The 6,732-nt window shown below is 43.0% G+C and overlaps 1 pseudogene; it reads right to left on the reverse strand.

Annotated features, from left to right (window-relative positions):
• Positions 1-3,331: 3,331 nt before the first annotated feature.
• Positions 3,332-3,511, reverse strand: LOC126417536 (U2 spliceosomal RNA; annotated as a pseudogene).
• Positions 3,512-6,732: the final 3,221 nt, after the last annotated feature.

The following is a 6,732-nucleotide window of genomic DNA, read 5'->3' on the forward strand; positions in this document are numbered from 1 at the left end:
GGGTATGGAGCACAGTAAGAATGACTATATACCTCTAGATTCTTCACTTAGTATTGGTTCGTGCAACATTGAAAGTGCTCTTTCGCTAGATAGTTCTCGTGTATTTTCAAGCGTTTGTTAAGATAGATTTTTCAGCATTTCAGCGATGATCTCTTGTAAGTCAATCAACCGGTGACCCTTCATGGAAAAGTATACGTGCACTGACGGAAAAAATGGCAACACCAGAAATTAAGTATGCAGAGTAATGAAATTTCAGGAAAGCATTTGTCTAAGTAATATATTTAAGGACTTATCATTGCAAGATCACAGGATAATGTCAGCACGAAGTACGCCGTTGCAAGTGTGAAATGTTTGTGCCTTAATAATCAGTGTAACTGCCAGAATGTTGAATGCCAGCTATGTGGATGACACTAGAGTTGTCACGGGATGATGCCCCATATGTGCTCGATTGGAGATGGATCTGATAATCGAGAGGCCAAGGCAACATGTCGACACTCTCTTGAAATGCTGGGCTATAAAACAGTGGTATGTTGAGGGTTATTCTGTTAGAAAACACATCCTGGTATGGTGTTCATTACTGGCAGCACAGCAGGTCGAATCACCAGACTGACGTACTAATTTGTAGTCAGGGTGCATGGGATAACCAAGAGACTGCTCCTGCTACGAAACGAAATCGAACTCTAGACCATACCTCCAGGAGAAATGGGGCAAAGCGGCTTCAATGCCATTTTTTTGTGTGGGTTATACATTAAAGGGCTAACATACATTCAGGTGCAAACCTGTTCTTATGACGATTTTTCTGAGAAAGTACTTCAAACCACCCCTTTCCCATTCACATTCTGACCCCACTGGGAATCTGCAAATCCCTTCCCCATCTCCCTTACTGATACAAGACCAATTTGAAAACAAGTGAATTGATTAATTGAATAAATTGGTCAATTAATTCTCCCCTCCTCTCTGAGAAATCTCCCAGCTTTCCCCTCCACTTCCTCACTTCCGCTCTCCCCACCCCATCACGAAATTTGCTGGAAAAGACTTAGTGTGCGCTGGAGAGGAAGGATCTAATGATACAAAACTGAACTACAACTACGTAGCAGAGGATATTCTGTTTATTTATAAAATTAAATTTTCAGGTGTTGGATATCTTTATTTGGTGAGTAAATCACACACACAGCAGCTACATGTCCTAAGTAGGTAATTCTACTGCTGTAGATTGCAGGTGTTGTCTTGGAAAATTTTCGTGTGTTGCCTCACCATGTCATTTACGGATCGACTGAATTGCAATCTCAGAAGAATGAAATGAACTGTAGTATAGTAGCCACTATTTGAGGTCGCCAGTGGGTGTCTGTCATCTGGAAGCAGGCATGGATGTCAAAATCCGCCCAGTGTGTTAATTACCGATCACGATACTAGATACCACTAACCATGGATCAGATGTCAGCCTCCTTGATCTCGCAGCCCCAAACAAAGTATGAAGTGGCGAAGTTAGTGAAATTACAGACTTGCCTTCTGTCTCTGTCTCTTTCAAGTGGCTACTTCCTGTTTGTGTTTGAACAACGTCTCCAAACACACAGACAAAGGTTTCCATCTCTTCTTAGAATACTATGTTCCTATTGCCTAACGCTGGGGACAAAGGGAGAGCTGATGCAATCTCGATATCAAAAACAGAGGGAAATAGTCCATCTGCACTACCCTATCAAATTAAGAGTTTAACAATATACAGAGTCAAACCGATTAAAACACTCATCAGCAACTTACGATGATTCTTGTTCATAATAAAACATATTTTCGATGTTTGAGAATCACACACAAATGTTTTGCAAATCCAGAATTAAATTTCTGCCCAAATAGATCGTAGTGCTAAATGTATCCAAGACCTTGTATGCACCAACGTTTAACAGCACAAGCACCCTCCTCCACCACAGTGATTCCACTGAACGTATTTGGTGACGCTCTCTACCCAGTCAGTGATGGGTGGAGGACTAGACAGTATCCTAACTAATGGAACAGTGCTGCTAGAACGTGACGGGATTTCGAGAGCATTAGCAGGGACCTGTCTCTTGGCACAGGGACAAGTCTCACTTATGGAAAGCATGTAGATTCAAATGTTATATATCGAAGACGGGAAGATTCTTGAGGAGATGAGAATACCTCGAGGTTGTACCGAGACCTTCTCATCTGAAATAGGTAGAAATAGGCCATTATTAACCAACATGCTACTTAGACTGTATTACACATTATACTACAAATTATTTTCGTCAAGCTCATTGTGTTACATTTTCTTTCTTCTTTTATTTTTCTTTGACATTTGCATTATATAAATTATATTCTCATCAACTAGACAGTAAAAAATTATATGGAACCATTTTGACAATTGTTAAGCATTCAGTTAGCTGTAACCTCAGAGAAATCTTTACACATTATGTTCTTTATGTTATTAAAGAAAAACATTAACAACTGTACACCAATAAGATAGTAACAATGAGAAGTCTTTGCTATTGGATTCAGAAGCATCCCACCAAACTTAAATTTCAAGACGGTGGGTTACTCTGTACTGTTAATGAAATAAATAAAAAAAGTCGGTACTATGACAAAAGGGTAGTTGATATGTGAGCTCTATATCGCTTCTTCTAAGTGTTGTGGGCAAATATATTACAACCTCTCATATACGCCTCATGAAGTGTCTCCAATGAGAAAATTAGGAGCTAATAGGAAGATTTTTACCGACAGACAATCATGAGCAAAAGTTCCATCTTTTTTGCTCGATAAATAAGACAACATTATGCAGTGAGTTTTGTGTGCCCGTAAATGGATGGATTGACATATTAATAGACACGAAATTTACATTTACATGAATATGATTACTTCGCAAGCCATAGTACGTGTGTGGCGGAGGGTACCTGTACCACTACTAATTATTCCAGTTCTTATTCCACTTGCAAATAAAGCGAGGGAAAAGACTGCCTACATGCTTTCTTATGAGCGCTAATTTCTAGTATCTTGTCTTCGTTGTCTTTAAGTGAAAAGTATGTTGGCCAGGGTAGAATCCTTCTCCAGTCAGCTTCAGATGTCGTTTCTCAATAGCTTTCCTCGAAAAGAACATCGTATTCCGTTCAGGAATCCCCATTTGAGCCACCTGACGAGTGTATTCCGGGTGCTGGAAAAAATGACTCACCTTGCAAAGTGACTCTCAAGATCAATTTAATTAATTAGCCTGTCAATTTGATCAGCTGTATCATCGAATTTATAAAAAGACACGTAGTATAAACCTGATACTTACAACTTTTCTGTGCTGTTACGTTAAGAACTTCGTATGCGACGAAGCACTTGGTTACATTAAGAGAATTCGAAAGTGAGGAAGCATCCTGTGACAGAGGTAGAGTGTGCTCTAAGCACTCCGTTATGAGCCAAAAATGAGTTTCTTACTGTAGTCCTGTGATGCAGGACATAACAGATATTAAGCTGATTAGAACAGATTTTTTTAGGTGGTCATAGAATACTTAGAAGAAATATAGCCTATGCTATATTCGAGATATACGGTCAACATCATCTCTGTCTTGAATTCGGTAAAGCCGGTTTTTTAAACTGGGGGGAGTCTACGGGGAATTTCAAATAGAGCCATACGTCCAGGGTGCGCCTGCTTGTCTCGGGGAGCGCCGTGGCTGGCAGCATGAGTTGGCAGGAGGTTCCAGTCAACTGGAAGTCGCAGCTTAGCTTATAGGCTTTACTGGTGGTTAGTTCCAAAAAATCCTCCAACCTCTCGGCTCTTGTCTGCAGCCGCTGGGACAAGTCCTGGCGGCAGCACTTTCTGGATTACTGACTAGCGAAGTAGCCAGTATGCTGGTTGAGCAGTGACAGAAGCGGACATGGGTGTTTCGTTAGAAGATTCAATATGATGGACGTTTGCGCTGGGCCGTTTTTCTCCCCATGTAAACTGATCAGTTGACTGCTTGGTGACAGTTTCTCCAACCTCTGAGCATTTGGTGTGTGGCTGCTGGGGGATAGGCGTGCAGCTGCTGGAGTGCCTGTATGTGTGGGTCTCTCCTGACTGGCGTGCATGTGACGACATGGTGTGCCTGAGGGCGGCGCGGGCCCGGCGCCCGGCAGTCAACGGACAGTGTGCTCTCCGTGATCGCGAGTGTGTGTGTGATCGGAAGGATTTTTTCACCACATGTGTTTAGTGGAAAAATTGTTCTGGAGGAGGGTGATTGTGTTGTCAAACGTTGGTGCATAGAAACGCTTGGATATATTTAGCGATACGATGTACTTGTGGCGGAAATTTAATTTCTTCGTTTGCAAAACGCTTGTATCTGATTCTCTAACGTTGAAAATATGTTTCATTGAGAAGCATACTCATCGTAAGGTGATGATCCGTTTGACTCCTGTAAACTTTTAAGGAATTGATTTGATATTGTAGTGCAAATGGACTATGTCCCTCAATTCTTGATATCGAAATTGCGTCAGCTCTCTCTTTGTCCCAAGCATCAGCCAATAGGAACACAGTAGTCTGAGGAGAGATTAAAACGTCCATATGTGGTTCAGGTGAAATTGGTTCACACACAAACAGAAAGTATCCACTTGAGAGAGACAGGAAGTGAGTCTGAAAAATCACGAGCAACAGAATATCGCCACTTGATGCATTGTTTGCGGTTACGAGAACAAAGGAGGTCAACATCCGGCCCCTTGTCGATGGTATCATGATCGGTAATCAGGACTTTCGACGGTTCTTGACCGCTTTGCCAACACCTGGACGACAGACACATGTGTGGACGACCCGAAACGACAGCTGCTACACTACACTTCTTTCCAGTCCTTGATACTTACGGTTATTACGTCATGGGAAGTGCGGTTGGGGGGTGTAGACATGAGCTCTGCTCAAGGTGGGTTATCCTTGTCTCCTCCAAACTGATTAAATAAAGAATATGCCTCACTATATTATTGACATTGATTTCATATTTGTGAGATCCTTCATCCCCATCGCAAACTGACTCTTTTCCTACCATTTTTTTCTGGGAGGGGTAAGGAGGGAGCAGGCAATGGGTGGGGGAAGGGTGGGATATCCTCTGGTGGAGGAATTGTGTACTAGCACAGTCGATCCCTACTCATCAAGGTGACAAACCTACGTAAATTTTTCCAAAACAATACCTCCAACCTACAGCAGTGTAAATCAATTACAGAACAACTGGTTTGCACCTGAATGTATGCTTGCCCCTGAATGTATGCAACACACACTAACGAAGTGGCGCAAAACCGGATTTGCCCTAGTACTTCCAGGTCTAGGCTCAGTGTGTCTAGCACACAGACAGGTGGTCACAGGCCCTAAACTTCTAACCAACACATAGCCATCACTACCACCAGGCAGAACCAGCTTTCATCAGAGGATACATCAGACCTCCACCTTCTTCTGCAGAGAGCTCTCGCTTGACAACGCTGAAGTCGCAAATTGTGATGTTTGAGTCAGTGGAAAGAACGCTACAGGGCATCTGGATCGGAGATGTCCATGAAGTAACCAATTTGTAACTTGACTGTGTCATTTTGGTGCCAACTGCTCCTCAGATTGCAGCGGAGGATACAGTATGTTGCGCCAGAGGCATATGCCGAACATGATGGTCTTCCTTCTCGGTAGTGCCACGTGGCCGTCTGGAACCGATTCTCCTTGGGACCGTATATTCTCGCGACCACCACTGCCAGCAGTAATGTACAGTAGCTACATTCCTGCAAGTTTTCTGCGATGTCGCAAGAGAACATTAGCTTCTCATTGCCCTATTACGCGACCTCATAGGCGTTGGTACTGGCGTCTTTGTCGCCGTAAAGGCATTCCGGACTAACATCGACTGACCACGTCCAGTCTCAAAGATAACTAACGCTCACGGCCGTTACGGCATGTGTTTAAAGTAAACCTGATTTGCATCCACATAGTGTCGCTACTAGCGCCACTATTACGCGATTTGAGCGAAATTGGAATAGACATCTTTCAGATATGGAAACACGCCCACAAACTGTAGTTCATACCATACCACTCCATCTTGGAGTTGCGGTTTATTCCCGTCAATTATTCTGGAGGCGTAATAACTGACGATGATCGAAGTAAGGACGATAGAAAAGGCCTCCTTCCAATACACAAAAAAGTGTTTCTGAAAAAACCAGGTAAGCTGCATAAAGGAATTATAGGTATACTTTCTCGAAATCCACATAATTGTCTCCTGTTGCGGGAGAGAAATTTGAAATTCGGCTCAAAGATGCCGGTAACGGCACAATTACGTGATACCCTGTGATGTTGTCCACGGGTCCGGCGATTCTTCATACAGCACGGTGTCGATACTGCGAAAAGAAGGTCACAGTTCAAAACTTCATGTGAAGTCTAAGATAGGCTAGTAATGTGACATTAGTACCAAATCCGATCACAGTTCTGCCCAACACCACAGTGGACGTGTCGTATGGTGGTAAGATCGTCACACTCCTACTTATCCGCATTTCGTCCCTCCTCTTCAAGCTTGTGTGATGGAGATCAGAATACGACGCCAGCGTTGAACTCACACGTTGATGGGTGAATAAAAAATTTCAGATACGCCGCCGCTCAGAAGCTCCGAGGAAAAGCCGCAGTGGATGGCAAAAGGACGTCAGTCAAACAATCCTTTCCTTTTGGACATTGATTTCCCCACATTTAACAGTCGAAAACGGCAGCTATCAGTACGAAGAGCAACAGGACGATATCTTGACAACTTCTGAAAC

The sequence above is a fragment of the Schistocerca serialis genome, chromosome 8 (assembly GCF_023864345.2).
Source record: "Schistocerca serialis cubense isolate TAMUIC-IGC-003099 chromosome 8, iqSchSeri2.2, whole genome shotgun sequence".
Classification (NCBI taxonomy): domain Eukaryota; kingdom Metazoa; phylum Arthropoda; class Insecta; order Orthoptera; family Acrididae; genus Schistocerca; species Schistocerca serialis.